The 15,953-nt window shown below is 46.8% G+C and overlaps 1 protein-coding gene across 1 annotated transcript in view; it reads left to right on the plus strand.

Moving 5' to 3' along the window:
* Positions 1-15,953, plus strand: part of si:ch73-22o12.1 (nectin-2) — a 32,066-nt gene that overhangs the window by 3,706 nt on the left and 12,407 nt on the right. The window lies entirely within an intron of this gene.

Here is a 15,953-nt window from a genome sequence, read left to right on the forward strand (position 1 = left end):
CTGCGGACGCGCTTGGCCCGTCTCCGCGGAGAAGCTGGGGGAGTCGGTGCTGGCCGGGCGTTTTTGCGGAGAGGCTAGGAGGGATTATGGTTGCGATGACTTCATAAATGACTTCATGCATTCCGCATTAAGCTTATCTGCCTCTCGTCCCCTGCCCCTCCTCACCAACGCGGCAGGCCTCATTTCAGATGGCGTTCCGCCCCGGTGAGTAATCGTATCGGGTTCGAGACTAAGCTCCCACAATTGGCAGGTAAATGGGTTTTGTCTGTGAATGAAGGCCCGCCCCTTCCTCCGCATGAACGAGTGGAAATGAGCTGTTTGCAATTGAAGCAGTGTTCTGTTCTGCAGCGTACAGCGGCCGTTTCTTTCTTCAACCCTTCCCTCCCAAACGTTTCTCACATGCCTGAGTACGTCCTCGCGAAAGCAGACCTCCGCTAACTCTCGGCCATTCGCAGTCGCCTTTACACACTCGGGCGCCGCCGCATAGGGCTCTATTGTTTAAAGTGAAGTGATTGTCACATGTGATACACAGCAGCACAGTACACAGTGAAATTTGTCCTCTGCATTTAACCCATCACCCTGAGTGAGCAGTGGGCAGCCATGACAGGCGCCCGGGGAGCAGTGTGTGGGGACGGTGCTTTGCTCAGTGGCACCATGACAGATCGGGATTCGATCCGGCGACCTTCTGGTTACGGGTCCGTTTCCTTAACCGCTAGGCCACCACTGCCACCATTGATCCCGCATTTACACCAGTCTGATGCCCTTGCAACTGGACAGTATTTGAGGAGTGGCTGCCTTTCCATTCACTTAAATTGCGCAAGTTAAAATTTCATTTTTCATGATTTCAGTTTTTCTTTCCTATTTATGTCCTGAATAGAAGACGTGGTGTATGTTTTAATGGAGGAGGAATGACCAGAACTGTAACATTAGCACGGCTGGTGAACGGTTCTCCTGCTCTCACCTCCATTCACACTCCCTGCACCGTGGGCTCATGTACCATCATCGCCTGTCTCTCCCCCTCCGTTTATTTAACCGTTTATCCTCTGCTCTCCGCTCTGCTCCTCGGCCGCTCTCACCTGACACTCTGAAGGTCACGTCAAATTTGCGGCTGTCAGACTCTGACAGCAGCGACGTGGGCACCAGGGCAGAGGAGGAAATTGGATTTTTTTTTTGAGGATGGGGTGAGGTGTTGGTTCTCTCCTGCTAACCTTTGAGCAGTTAACACAACACGGGTACCTGTCAGAGCAAACCAAACCAAAACAGAAAACAACGGAAAAAAACCCTCATCACCAAGAGACAAAAGCACTTGAAATGATAATTGCTTTTCATTTTCAGTTTTCCGATCATTTACTGGGCTGCGTGAAGAGTCCTAATGGTCTCCATCTGTCCATGGGCTGTGCTGATTGGCTGCGGCCTGTCATGGCATCTTATCTTAATTAGATTTCTTTTCTCTTCTGAGATTCCTGCCCAAGCAACCACACTGGCTCCAGACTGGTTCTCGCTCGCTTCCTCGGTTAAAGGATGAGTGTTCTCTCACTCTCTCTCTCTCTCTCTCTCTCTCGTGCTTCTGCATCTCTGTGTGTGATCCTCTCAGCGATTCAGGCCACGTAACGGATCTCTCTGCTCGCTAAAGTCTGTCTCTCCATCCATGGTGTCTCTCCTCAGTCCCTGAGTCATCTCTCTGCCTTTCTCCCACCTGTAATTGTGTTTCCGCCTCGGTGTTTACTCCCTTCCTGCAATTTTCATTTTGGCTACTTGACAGACAGTAGGAGGCTGGAAGTTATATTCTGACAATCTGTCTTCGTCTGTCCTGCAAGTTGATTTCACTGTATGCCGCTCCTCTGCCTTTATTTCACACTCGTATTATTTTTCTTTACTGTTCATTCCAGCACCCCCCCCCCTCTCCCTCCTTACCATTTTTCCCTTCCTCCTCCTCCAGCTCCACCTCGTCTGTCTTACTTCCCCCACCCCCTCTCTCTGGCCCAACGGTCATGTCACAATAGACCTTTTTTTTTTTTTTTTTTTTATTTGGAAGGTTAAGCCTTTGTGACATTTAAACAGTGCTTCCCGCTCTCTCACCCGCAGCCATGCAAAAACAGGCCCCTCCCCACACCCCGCTCTGTATCCCACAGGCCCCTCCCCACACCCGCTCTCTCACCCACAGCACGCAAAAACAGGCCACTCCCCACACCCCACTCTCACCCGCAGCCACTCAAAAACAGGCCCCTCCCCACACCCCGCTCTGTATCCCACAGGCCCCTCCCCACACCCGCTCTCTCACCAGCAGCACGCAAAAACAGGCCCCTCCCCACACCCCCTCTCTCACCCACAGCCATGCAAAAACAGGCCCCTCCCCACACCCGCTCTCTCACCCACAGCATGCAAAAACAGGCCCCTCCCCACACCCCGCTCTGTATCCCACAGGCCCCTCCCCACACCCGCTCTCTCACCCGCAGCCACGCAAAAACAGGCCCCTCCCCACACCCCCTTTCTCACCCGCAGCCACTCAAAAACAGGCCCCTCCCCACAGCCGCTCTGTATCCCACAGGCCCCTCCCCACACCCGCTCTCTCACCCACAGCACGCAAAAACAGGCCCCACCCGACACCCCCTCTCTCACCCACAGCCACTCAAAAACAGGCCCCTCCCCACAGCCGCTCTGTCGGCGGCAGGCCCCTCCCCACAGCCGCTCTGTCGGCGACAGGCCCCTCCACACCCACCCTGTCACCCGCAGGCCCCTCCACACCCGCTCTCTCACCCGCAGCCACGCAGAAACAGGCCCCCCCCTGCTCTCACCCGCCTGCTGAAACCGCGTGATTACCGGGAGTGGAGGAAGAGCTGCCGCGAGGGAGAAGTTGAGTGGGTGGGCGGGTGCGGAGAGGAAAGAGAACCTGTTGTTAAAGCCGAGTGTTTACCTGTCCCACAGCGGCGGTATGGGGCGGGGTCTCCATCTCTCATTTACCTGCTGCTGTTCTCCTGCACACAGCTGTTAGTGAAACAGAGCTGCCATTCATCTCCGCCTCCATTATTCGCTGCCTTTCAGGCTCCTCTCTGATTACCCGTGTGAGGCTGGAGTTGAGTTTCTGCTATAGGTCGCCTCCCTGGAGGACGAGGAGGAGGGAGAGTTCTGACATCTTCTCCTTTTTGTACTGTCTGTACTGGGGTGAAGGTTTTCTGCTTGTTTGTTGGCTGTGTGTGTGCGGGAGAGAGAGAAAGGCTCTCAGTTATAAGTGAGTTGTGAGTTGTAGGTAGTGTGTGTGTGGTTGTGTGGGTGCTTCAAGGGGCATACTGAACCTTACTGTTTTTTGGCTTTTACCTTATTGTGCTCTCTTCCTTTTGGGCTCGGCCCTGAGGCGAGTCTGAAAACAGATATTTCTCTCTCTCTCTCTTTCCTCTTGCGTTTGTGAGTAATTCATTAATTCATCTTTGTCGTTGTTTGGCCCTTGAGGCTGTGTGTGTGTGTGTGTGTGTGTGTGTGTGTGTGTGTGTGTGAGTGGAAGGATGGATCTGAGGGAGCCCCAGGCAGAAGAGCGTAAAGCAGGGGGAGCTGGAGAAAGAGACGAATCGTTTGACGCCAGTCGTGATTAGAGCTGCAACACTCCCAGATTAAACACACATTTAAATAGACGGAGCCCTGGGAGAGCCTGGGCAAAACACGAGGGCGTGTGAAGCTCCCTTCCGATGAGCTCAAAAAAAAAAAAAAAAACTCCTCTTTTCTTGAAGGAGGGAAAATGTTTTTTTTTTTTTTTTTGTCCTCTCTTTCTGCTTTTCTCTCCCTCATCTCCCTCCATCCTTCCTGCCTGTGACAGTAAAAGGCTTCATTTGCCATAGATTATTGATGCACTTGGTCCTGATGTGACTCTATAATGTTGTTTTGCATGTTTATTTTTTATTTTTTTGGTCTTGTGAGACCCTCTCCGTCTATAAAGTCGTCCTGTCTCTTCTCCCTCCTTCCATCTCTGTGTGGCAGAACGAGGAGACCCTCCTGTCCCAGGTTGCACTGTCCTACTTTCCCCCCCAGTCCCTGTCCGTGTGTTTATTTATTCAGATGCGCAGGGAGGTAGGGATGGATGGATGGAGCAGAATGGATGGCAGGGTATTTCTTCATGGCCAACTCCCCGCAGCAGTGCTAAAATGGAGGGCGACCGGATAAACGTATTGCCCATTGAAACATTTATCATTATTATTTAAAGGTCGGAAGCACATGGAAGCGGAAGATTTCCGTCGTCTTTATTTTCTTAATTTTCGTTGGTCTGTGTGTGCGGCCGCGTGCACGACTCTTCTACTTAAAACTCGTAAAAAATTGAGGAATAAAGGAGCCCAAGTTTATTCTGGAGAATGGAAAGACTAAAAGCCCAGCGGTTACCCGCCTCATTACCACGCGAGCAAAATAAACAAGAACGATGAAATATACAACAGCTGCCATATTTTCCCCTTCTTCTCTTCCGGACCCCGCCCCCATCCTGCTTATCCTTCCTTCCGACGTTCCTAGGCAGGCCTCCCCGTAATTGTCAGGAGAGGGACTGATGGTGGGGGTCTCCTGCAGAGACAGCGACTGAGACAGATGGGCACCTGTGGAAGGTCCAGGCTGGAGCTGAGGTGGTTTAAGCTCAGCAGTAATTGGAGGGATTACATTAGAGCCTCACTTCACGCAGCAGACAGGGAAGTGGGGCTCGCTAATCAAGGCTTGGGGCGGAAACTTGAGGGGGGGGGTGCTTTTGATTTGGAGGGATGAGAGTATCCCTCTGTTTTGGATGAGAGGTGACCAGTGGGGGGATTAGCAGATCCAACATGGCCCTGTTTGGGGCAGTGGGGTATTGGTAAAACAGGACAGACCTTTGATGAGGAATATTGAACGGGGTGGGGTGTGGGATGATTTGGAGGGGGAGGAGAGATGCTGTGTCTGGGTTGCCAGATGCTGTGTGTGTATAATTAACGGCAAACGATCAGTTAGGATTATCTGTAATACAGTGTACTGTGAGGGTCTGATCTGAGATCAGTGCTAATGGCCTAAATGGACTCTTAACTACCTGTAGACCTGAGTTCTATATGAGTGAAATATTAACATAAATACTTGTAATTGTACAGAAAAATGTGTACAATACAAGTACTGTTTAAACTTCATAAACATTACGTTCATTAATACTGCAATTTTTAGAACTGAAATGTATTAGCACAGTCTTATTATTATTATAGGCAGAAATACTGTGAAAATCTTGTCATTTATAATTCAAAATGCGCAGGTCAGAGGTGAGCTGCTCTTTGAGATGGGAAACAGATCATGGATGAATGGAGAGACATGCTAGCTGACTGAAGGAACGTATGGTGTGAGAGACACATGAGCTGAGAAGAGAAGGGTGGGGATGAAGTGCATGCGGTCACATGCTGAGAGAGGAAGCCGTGGAGTTGAAAGGAGCACATCTGAAGTCTTGTGTGTGTGTGATGGTGTGAAAGCAGTGATCCTGTGTGTGTGTGTGTGTGTGTGGAGTGAAAACATGAGGGTCAAGCCACCTTACCGTAAAAAAAAGCGGTCTGGGGGCAGTGGCGAGGAAAGAAACTGTTTGGTTTAGAAACAGTGGGGACCGAAGGAAGAAGTCGTCCCATGCACGTCGTGAGGGAGGATCAGAGGGCCGAGAGAGAATAGCCCCTTTGTGTAGAGGGTAAATATTTTGGTGTGGCCTGCTGTGTGCTGCCGTTTTTGTTCGGCCGGGAGGAGAGTACAGGGACGGGAGAGATAAGAGCAGAGGAGGAAGGACTGATGGACGCTGCTATTCTGTTTGTTTATTTGTCCTTTCCAGAGTCAGTGGAGTGTGCCTTTTTGCTAAGGAATTAGTCCTCACACCATCTAAAAACCACATGATTATTGCATGGTCTGTTGGTATGTTCATGGTATGTTTCTCTACATACATATGAAGGGAATCCTAACCAAGAGGATTTCTCACAGTGAGTCTGTGACCTGGCTTTTTAATTGGCTGAGTGGAGTACTTAGAGCGGGTCTTGCCAACACGTTGCCCACTGGCACTAGGTAGTCCTCAGGGAGCCCATGAGTCTCCTGCAGTGCATGTTCTAAAAATACCCAACGAGGGATTGCTGAGATTAAAGATGGTCGGTGATTACACAGTTGCTTCATATATGTATTGAATGAGTTGTATTCATAAATTTAGGGTAACAATTTAAACTGAATCATAAATCAATTATTTGTATTTACTAATGCCACACTTTTTAAACTCGTTTAAAGCATGTCAGTGCATTTTTTTTTTTTTTTTTTTTATATTTTTACTTTGTTATAAGTCTTTAAAATTGTATCTGTGGTATCACTGCAATAATACCCTTGAGGTGACACTATACGTGGGGATCTGATTCTGTATCGCTCTTTTAATTTATATTTATACAGCGTAATCAGTTCTAAATTATCTACTGTCTAGCTTTTGGGATTTTCTTTTTTTTTTTTTGGGGTTGTTGCTGTACAGTGGTTGTTTGTGCAGGACGCACTCTGGACTCTGTAGTCAGGTGACAGATTAACCAGAAACTCGCAGGCTTGCTTGAGTTCGACTCCTGTGTTGACAGTGACTCCTTAAATTCACCCTGGAGCCACTCAGGCCCCGGACAAGGGGTGTCATTCACAAGACACACACACACACAGACACACACAGAAAAACGATGAGCTCTTTCATCTCTTTAACTCACTGGCTTCTCTTGTTCGGTAAATGACCGAACGGGCAGAAGAAAATGGAGGAAAGTGGAGAAGTGGGTGGAGTCGAGGTTGTGGGAATGGGAATAGCATTGAATGGCGAAACGACACTGTGCACACGGCGGCCTCCGCCCTTATTGCCGTTGCTTTAAATGTTTTAAGCTCTTCATTTCTTCATGCAACATTTCACCTATTTTCATGCTGCTTTTTACGTTCCCTCCCCTGCCCAGGCTCGGTTGCTCTTTGTGCTCCGCTCCTCCACCCTCCCCGATGGCTGCTCTCTGAACAGATGTGAGCTGGAACAGCTGTTGCTGTGTTCCGTTCATATGTGTATGTGTGCTGTGTTGCAATCCGTTTTAATTCCTCCACCGTTGCTCTCCACCCCTCTCTCAGCACACAGACTGCTCTTCCTTTTATTATACAGAGAGAACATATTGATGACATTTGTTATGAGGTGGGTTCTTTTGTGAAGCACTGACATGGGATCTGTGTGTGTATATCTTTCTATCGACACGTTCTCTACTTCAGTCAGGAATGAAGGAATTATGCATCGCAAACCTCTGCTGGATTTGGGTGATGATGAGGATGTTGGAGCAGGTTTCCTAAAAATCTCTCCGCCCTCCCTCAGCTTTCCAGTGCTCTGGGTGGCAGCATGTGATGTTAATCCTCATGGGGCCTTTCGTTCCTCCTCCTCTCCTTCACTCGCTTTCTTTTTCCTCATCTTTCGCTTCAGCAAGAGGCCCGAGGCAGATTCCTCGACCCTTGTGAGAGAGAGAGAGAGGGATACATGCGTGAATGTCATAAATGTTTGTGTGTGTGTTTTGCATATTTTATACGCACCCATACACACACACACACACACACACACACACACATATATAATATATATATATTACTGCGCCCTGCACTCTGTCTGTAATTAGTTCCTCCAGCCCGTCTGATTGTGACGGATCGGGCTTATGATCCGCGGGAAATCCGGGATCAGTGTGGCAGATATGCTGCTAATCAATGCTGCGCCCGGCCCAGCACCCCAGCCGCTGGGATTTAATCTCTGCAGATCCCTTAATGGGAAATGCAGCAAGCCAGCTAATTTCAGAAGAGCGAGGGGGGAAAAGGAGAAGGAAAGAACAGTGGATTTGATGACATGAAAGAAATCACCAGAGGGCCTTACAACTACCCTCCAGCTCTTAAAAGCAGGATCTGGCTGGTAAGGTGACAAGCTGCTCTTTCTAACAATGGGCCGTGTTTGTGTGACACCCTCCTGAAGGGGAACTTCTCTCTGCCTCTGATCAGCTTTGGTGATGAGTGTAATTAATGTGAGGTGGTTTTAATTATCCTGCCAGTATTTAATCCAGTGCCATTTGTCGTACCTCCTTTTTCTGGAGGACCTTTTTTTATTTAATAGCTAACAAACCTCGGCCCATGTATTTAACTCCAGTGGGACATCCCAGTATACGGTGAAGAACTTTCCCTAACTCTTTGCTCTAATGGTGAAAAGACTCCCAGCTATTTCTGGATGTGTATTTAATGTTGCGGGGAATGCTGCTTTCAATTTTGCTTTTTAATGCATTTAATATGAGGCCAGTGACCGAAATTCCCCTAACTTCTCTGACCAGTCAGTGGCTGCCTGTTCTCTGGAATTAGCCATACATCATAAGATCATAGAGGCTTTTCCATTTGTCAGAATCAGTAGAATGCAATGTTGAAAATGGCTTTAATGGTTTGAAAATGGACTTGGGTACAACTTGTTTCCCAGCAGCAGGTAATGTAAAGCAGATGAATTTTTTTTTTTTTTACCCCTAATGTTTACATTCATGTAGAAGCTTAATTTTAGAGCATTTCTTGTATTACATGATCTTGCATATTCAGTTCCTTGACTTGTATGTATTCATCAGTTCATTGGTTTTGTTGCTGGCTGAATGGAGTTAGCCTGTACTTTGGGGGGGGGTGAGCCTGTTTAGTCATATCTTTCTCACACACACAGACAAAGCAACCCCCCCCTCATCTCCCTAGTGGGTCTCGTTATTGAGTAACGCATAATGAATGCTCGACCGGAGGAATGTAGCCGTCCTTGGACTGGGCCATTGTAGAGTCGAGTGTCTGGCCAGGGTCATTTGGGCGGTTTCCGTTATCACGGAGAGAGGGGATAGAGAGAGAGAGATTGCGAGCGAGCGAGCAAGAGCATGTGTTTCTGTGAAAAGAAGTTTTGTTCTTGCTGACTCATCGGTTCTGTAAATTGCGGGTGAACTTTTAGATTCCAACTAAAGGCTCATGATTAGGGTGTTTATATCAGGCTTCAGAACAGAACTTTCTGCTCCTCTCCACATAAACCAATTCTGTCACCTGCAGCGGCATATCTGCAGTCGGCTAAATGTCACGTTTTTTGCCTAACTCGTCTCGTTGTTATCTTTCTGCTTTGTAAAACAGAATGCTTTCTTTCTGCCGGAGCCACGAGCCGACTGGCATTTACAGTTGAAACCCAACTGGGGTTCCTCGTGTACTTTGCCCTTTTACGGGTGATTATAGGACCTCTGTCTGAGTTCTGCCTTTCTCCCTGATCCTCCACGTTCTGATGTGTTTTTCCGCCCCCTTCCCTTCCACTGGGAAGCTTTGAGCCCCAGGGCAGCTGTGTGAGGCCAGGCGGCCATATTTGCAATGTAAATTGCAGTCTATCAAGCTACAAGCTCCAATCGCTGTCTGCAGGTGCATCTCGCTGCCAGACCCTGGAACGGCTTTAGAAAAATCTCCACAAATTGAGTATCAGTCCCTGGGCTCGGCGCTAGCCTGCTAAATGTTTCCATGGCAAATGTTACCATGGCATCTACAGATAGGCCCTGGTGTGTGAGTGGTTTTTTTTTCCTTGCCGATCTATTGATTTGTGCTGTATTAAATTTAAAAGCCATTTTGTGGAGGCTAAAGATATGGCCTGAGTCCTTTAGATAGCACCTGTCTTTAGAGCGCTTTGTGTAAATATAGGACTGTTCTGCTGAGGCTTTTGGTTTCACCTAATCCGTGTTTCATTCAGTTCAGGAAAAAAAAAAAAAGAATTTTTCTTGCACTTTCCCTGGATCTGATGACCACTGAACGTGAAGGTCTTAGGCTGGATCTGCAGGATTTTTCTTACTTTTATTATTTCTCACGATATCACTCACTTTTCAGAATGTGGGACTTAAGAGTACATTAGATGCAATAGGGGTGGCCTTGCTGTTTTTTTTTTTTTTCCCATTCAGCTCCTCTTTTGGACACATTGATTTTGCTGTTCATCATCAGAGGTCAAGTTTTGTGAACTTTAAAGCTGCATTGTGTGCTGGATTGATCCAAAAGCTTCACGCTATTCAAAACGAATGTTGCTATTATTATTCCTGTTTTCAGCTGGCCTGTTTTATATGACTGTAGCCTTCCAGTGTCACATAGAGGAGCTGCATGGCTCAGTAAAGCACAGAATTGCATTTATGATAAGAAGCATGATTGTTCAATTAAACTTTCTGACCTGGCATGTTACTAGTACTCTGTTACCATTATTAGCACTAGCATTTTGCTAAGAAAGCTTTAGCTGTCAGGAAGTACATATGTATTGTCTAAGTATTTTATTTGTTTGGCCTGTAGAATTAAGGAATACCAAAAGTAGGGAAAAGTGTTGTCAAAAAGCAACTTGTCAGAGAGAATTTGCTGGCCAGTCAAATCCATGTATTTCTCTGGAAACATGGTGGCCAGTCACATGTATAGATAATTTACATTTACAGCATTTATCAGACGCCCTTATCCAGAGCGACTTACAATCAGTAGTTACAGGGAGAGTCCCCCTCTGGAACAACTTAAGGTTAAGTGTCTTGCTCAGGGACACAAGTGGGATTTGAACCTGGGTCTCCTGGGTAATGGGTCTTACCCACTAGGCTACTACCACATAACGCAAGTACCGTAAGCACCAACCAACCAATCAAATCTGTGCAGATTTCTGGAAGGAACATGCAAGAGAATCTTTCTGCTGCGCTCTTCAAATTCTAGAGCTCGGTTCCTGAAAAGGCAGCCATGGTATTGGGGAACAATGATTGGTTGCCGCTCCTGTGCTCCCTGCACCACAGACACGCCCACCATCAACTGTTCACATGATGAGTATATGTGAAAATGTTAACACAGATTACATTTGGACTGGAACTACAACCTAGTGAATGTTCTCATCAAATGTAATCTGTCTCAATAGGTGGGACATAACCACAGCTGACCGGCAAACTGCTAGTGTTTCCTTTCAACCAAAACATGTGTTTAACTGCAGCAGCAAGTGCTGAAACAACCCAAGGTGAATAAAAGGTGAACGTTGACTGTTGCAACATGGGACCTTGAGGCACATCTGTGCTTCCTGTCCCCTTTGGGTCTCAGACTGTTATGACTTGGAGCTGTGCAGCTTCCCGTTGCTGTGTGTGTGCTTCCAAGAACTATGTAAGAACCGCAAAAAATACGTAATTCCTGTGCGCTTCCTAAACATCTGTTCCTGTGTTCACAACCCCTCTCTCATTTCCAGTTTGATGGATTGGGAAACTAGCGTCAGAGCGACCGGGCGCTGGCGAACAGTGAGCAGTAAGACAGTAGAACAGAATGTGGCTGTAATTACTCTGATCTCCATGTACAGTTCCCGTAGTGAGGCTGCAGGGGCCAGATGTCTGCATTATGCAGGCAGACATGAGGACTTTACTCTGTCGCCTGTGCACCAACCCTCTTCGAGCCTGTACCACGGCAACAGTGAACTCGTCCCGATCATCTCAGTCGCTACCTCAGCTTCTCGTTCACTTGCTTTTCTTTTTTCCGTTCTTCTCCCGTTCCAATTTCTGTTTAATGTCAATTTTACTCCCCATTAATAATGAAGGGAGTCTTCTAACTCTCCTCTCGTTCTGCCTCTACCAACACCCCCTCCACCTCCCATCCCTATCCTCACTTCCGCTAACTGGGATGGATAAATAATTCACCCAGGAGTGAATCCCAGCAGTGTGTCACTCCGTTTTCCCAGTTTGTGTGTCAATTTAAAGCCCTGTTTTCTTTTTCCGTCCGTTGTGCAGACCCACTAATAATTAATGTCTGCCACTGTAAACTGCCGATGTGTGTCTTTTTTTTTTTTTTAAATTTATTTATATGCCATTGCCTTATCACACTATGTTCGTTGTTTACAGTTTTCCATTTACAGTTCTCTCTGTTTAATCCCATAACGTTTTGTGGGATTTTATTTGCCTTTGGTTTATGTGTGTGAGTATAGAGTGCATTTGAGCTTCTAAATAATTGAACACTCAATAAGACTTGTGTGACCAGTATACCCTCAGGTTGTGTGTGCGCTCACAGACGGCTGATGGGGATGTGGGGTTGTCAATTCCCATGGAAACAGTCTTCATAACAGGCCACCTCGTACCTACTCATTTTGTTTTCACAGACAAAAGGGACTGAACCTCAAATTTAACACAATGCACCAGCAAACACACCGAACAATGAGGAGAGAGGGACACAAGGCGAAGAGACAGGCCATTGTTTAGTGCTAAATTAGCGGATATGCGATACAGCAGTTGTAACAGGGCCTGTCCTAGAACACACACTTGGTTCACACTTGCACACTTGTGTGCTTGTCCAGTGATGTGTTTGTGTGATTTGCTCAACTCATAATGGATAGAGATGTTTAATCCAGGCCAGCACATCAGGTACCTAAATCAAAGGTTAAGGGTCATTTTGAAGTTGCCTTGAAATTTTACAAAATCATTCATTTGCAACAATTACTGCTTGGGAGACCTTGGGGATTCTGGATGTCAGTTTGTCGAGGTAATTTTACATTTGAACAGTAATGAAACAGCAGCTTTCAAAACATCATTGCAGTATATCACAGATATACGTTGATTGGCACATTTATGTATTTTAATGGTACTAGGGATGCCACACGCAACGGGCAGACTACTTTAACTGCTGTACAAACGTGTATGTCAGAGTTTAATTTGGTTTAATTTAGCAGCATGTTGTTAATAGTCTCAGTTTAGCATGTTTCCTGATAACCCTGCAAGGGGCCTTGCAGAAGCAAATGTTGGTTTTTAACAGTGATCGAATCAAACATCAGAATATTTTGAGGAAGACTGAAGCTAATGGTTAAGCAAACAGGAAAGGCTGCTATTCACTTGGATGGCATGTGCACACACACACACACACACACACACACACACACACACACACACACACACACACACACACTGTGAATCTCCCGCAGGTAGCCTCTTTGCTGCTGATCTATCAATTCTGTGTCTCTGTCCTTCCTGCACTTCCGTTCATCATTCAAATACTGATATTTTTTCTTTTCTCGCTTTCTCTCTCTCTCACAGTTCAAACCAGACAGTCAGATCATCTTCATTAGAATGAGGTCTGTTCTCCTCCATTCCTTTTTCTGTCTGAATCCTGCCACCCTGCCCCCCCGTCCCCTCTCTGCTCCTTGTAGCCGGTGGTGGTTTGTTTCCCCTCTGTTGCTGTATGTTTTATAGGGCGAGCTCAGCCTGCTCTAATGAGCAGAGAGGTAGGGTCACATTGACCCGTGGTGCAGGGTATTAATAGAAGTGTGGTCCAACACGGCGCCTTTTCTTCCCGTGCATCTTTAATTTCTCCCCGTGTCACCCACCGGGCTGGACCTGAGACCGGCGCCTCGTTCCCGCATGCTAAACTGCGGCATACGGTCTGGCTGAAGGGCAAACCAGCCGCAGCGTGGTGCACCCTGAGCCAAACGCACACACGCGCACAATGTATGTTTGCTTGTGCTAGGAGAGGCGCTAATTTAGTGCAGAACTGAGTCACAGCTGAGTGATGGCGGTGCTGAGACGGGACGCGCCCTGCATCTCAAACCATCATTTAAAAAAGTCATCAATAAATCATTGAGGGTGTGTGTGCGCACGCGCTTACCATATACCACTCACAGCAGTCTTAACTTCTGTCAAGGTCAGCCATGCTTCGCCTAATGTCTGGTCATGCATTTTGACTTGTCTTTCTTTTTCACTTCCTCCCTCCACACCTCCCTTTTCAGACTGTTTCTCACACCTGTTCTTCTTTTGTGTACCCTCCTCTTTCCCTCTGTCTCCCTCCCTCCCTCCCTCCCTCGCTCAGCTGTCTGTCACCTCTCCTTATTTATGTCTCTTTTTCTTTTCCTCTCCCTTCATCTCATCCTCTGCTCTTTTACTCTCTCCACACTCACCCTGCATCAGTTTGACATTCCATGGCCGTTCCCCCACCCTCCTCCTCCCTCTTCACTCATCTCTTCTTCCTGAAAGTCTTCCCCTTTGATATTCCCTCATTTCCTCGCGGTGGGTGCTGTAAATGTAAATGGGACTTTTTGGTCAGTTCGGCTTCAGACCTGCTCTTTAATATGGCTGAAGTGTTACCTCTTCACAGGGTCTGTGTGTGAGAACGCAGTCATGCATGCATGACATGATGGCTGGTGACAGGACTCAGGACAGTGATGTGAGATTTAGATCACCATTCTGAGATTTGTGTGTGTGTGTGTGTGTGTGTGTGTGTGTGTGTGTTTATGGGCCAGTCACCTACAGGCAGTAAAGCTCAGTAAAGTGGAGCAGCAGTGACACACAGCTTCTGTTCTGCTTTCTCTCCTCCCCTCCAACCTGCTCTCTCGTTCTTCCTGTGGGTTCCTCTCTTCTCTCTTCCTATCGCTACCCATCCAACAGCCATCCTATCTCTACCCATCTAAGTTTTTCTCTTCGTCATTGACTTTAATGTACAAAACAACCAGTCATTTTCTACATTCATCACATACCATCTGAACATATTTGGGAAATGTACTGTACCGTATATAAATTATAAAACACCAGGTATTATCCACATTCGGACAGGTGCTCATGCCTGTTTGGAGCCTCTACTGCCACCACAGACCAAGCTGCCCGATTCTCCTACTCTAATTTCACTTTACTGTAGAATTAGGATGTGTGTATAGCACCCATGGGGATGGTTTTATTTTTAAACCTGAGGTGACTTATGGGATAGTCATAACACACTCGAGACACTCAAACTCATTTCATCCCTTTGCCTTTGAGAGCCTGAATGGCTGGATAATAACACACACACACATATATATATTACTGGCCAGTCAGATGACCTAAAGCGTGCAAGGCTGGCCAGATCCGTTTTCCTGTGCTCCCTGGAGAGAAGTGAGGCTTGGAAATTAGTGTGACTCTGAGAGGTTTGCAATGACTAGGCTCGTTGGTGCAAGGCAGCCCTCCTGACGTAATCTCCCGGGCAGTCAGGCTTGGTGGAGCTGCTGAAATGTTCTCCTGTGCTCCATGGCGCTCTGGCCATTGTCTGTCACAACGCGACCCACACAGCAGAGCATGAAGGCCAGGCTTGTCCTGCAATGTTAGCATTAGCTCCTATAGGGTATACATCTGGGCTGTTTTCATCTGCAGAAGACTGACATAATGGCACAATGATCCATTACCATCTGAGATCGAATAAGCACATCAAAACTGTGCAGGAATGAGTGGTACGTGACTTGAGATGAACTTTTTTTGTGTTTCCAAACACTTACGTGATTCAGTTTTCATAAATGAAACACCCAACATCCTGTACAACATAATTTACTGTATTTATATCCATTGTTGTTTTTTTAATGAAAGATGAATCGAAACTGGCCATTTGTCATCAACAGGAGTTTCAGGCTTTTCAACATTCAGTCAGACATGTTGTACTGTGTCGTTCAGTTTCCTTTTTTTGTTCCCCACTTTTTGCTAACAACACACATATAAGACAAACAACCTGCTTTGAATAAGCACACTTTGAGTGTTCATGTAGACTGGCCTGATTGTGTAACCTGGTAAAGGTACATTTTATTTCAGACTCTTTTTGCTGCATGGTCTTAATTTGTAAGTTCACCTTCTGAACAGACCACACGGACACACACACACACACATACCAGTAATGCAGACACACATCTCACCCTGCAAGCGCTGACCTACTTGCTCAGGTAGTGTGCAGTACAAGAGGATCTCACCAATTCTTCATTTATCATGCCATGAGTAAGAAAAAAAAAACTGGACTGGCATTCATCAGGAAATCTGCAGCTAGAGCTACATTTAACAGACAGCACTTGCCCATCCAGCTTGTATGAGATTACTGCTGTACTGACAAGTCATATTTCTGTCTGGAATATTCCATCATTACACTGCCCAGGGCTTCCCAAAGAGATTGGGTCCATCGCCAGCTGTTGGGGTCACTTCGCCTCAGATAGACAGGAAAGCTGCTGTGAG

This window comes from Denticeps clupeoides, chromosome 5, assembly GCF_900700375.1.
Source record: "Denticeps clupeoides chromosome 5, fDenClu1.1, whole genome shotgun sequence".
In the NCBI taxonomy this organism is placed as follows: Eukaryota; Metazoa; Chordata; class Actinopteri; order Clupeiformes; family Denticipitidae; genus Denticeps; species Denticeps clupeoides.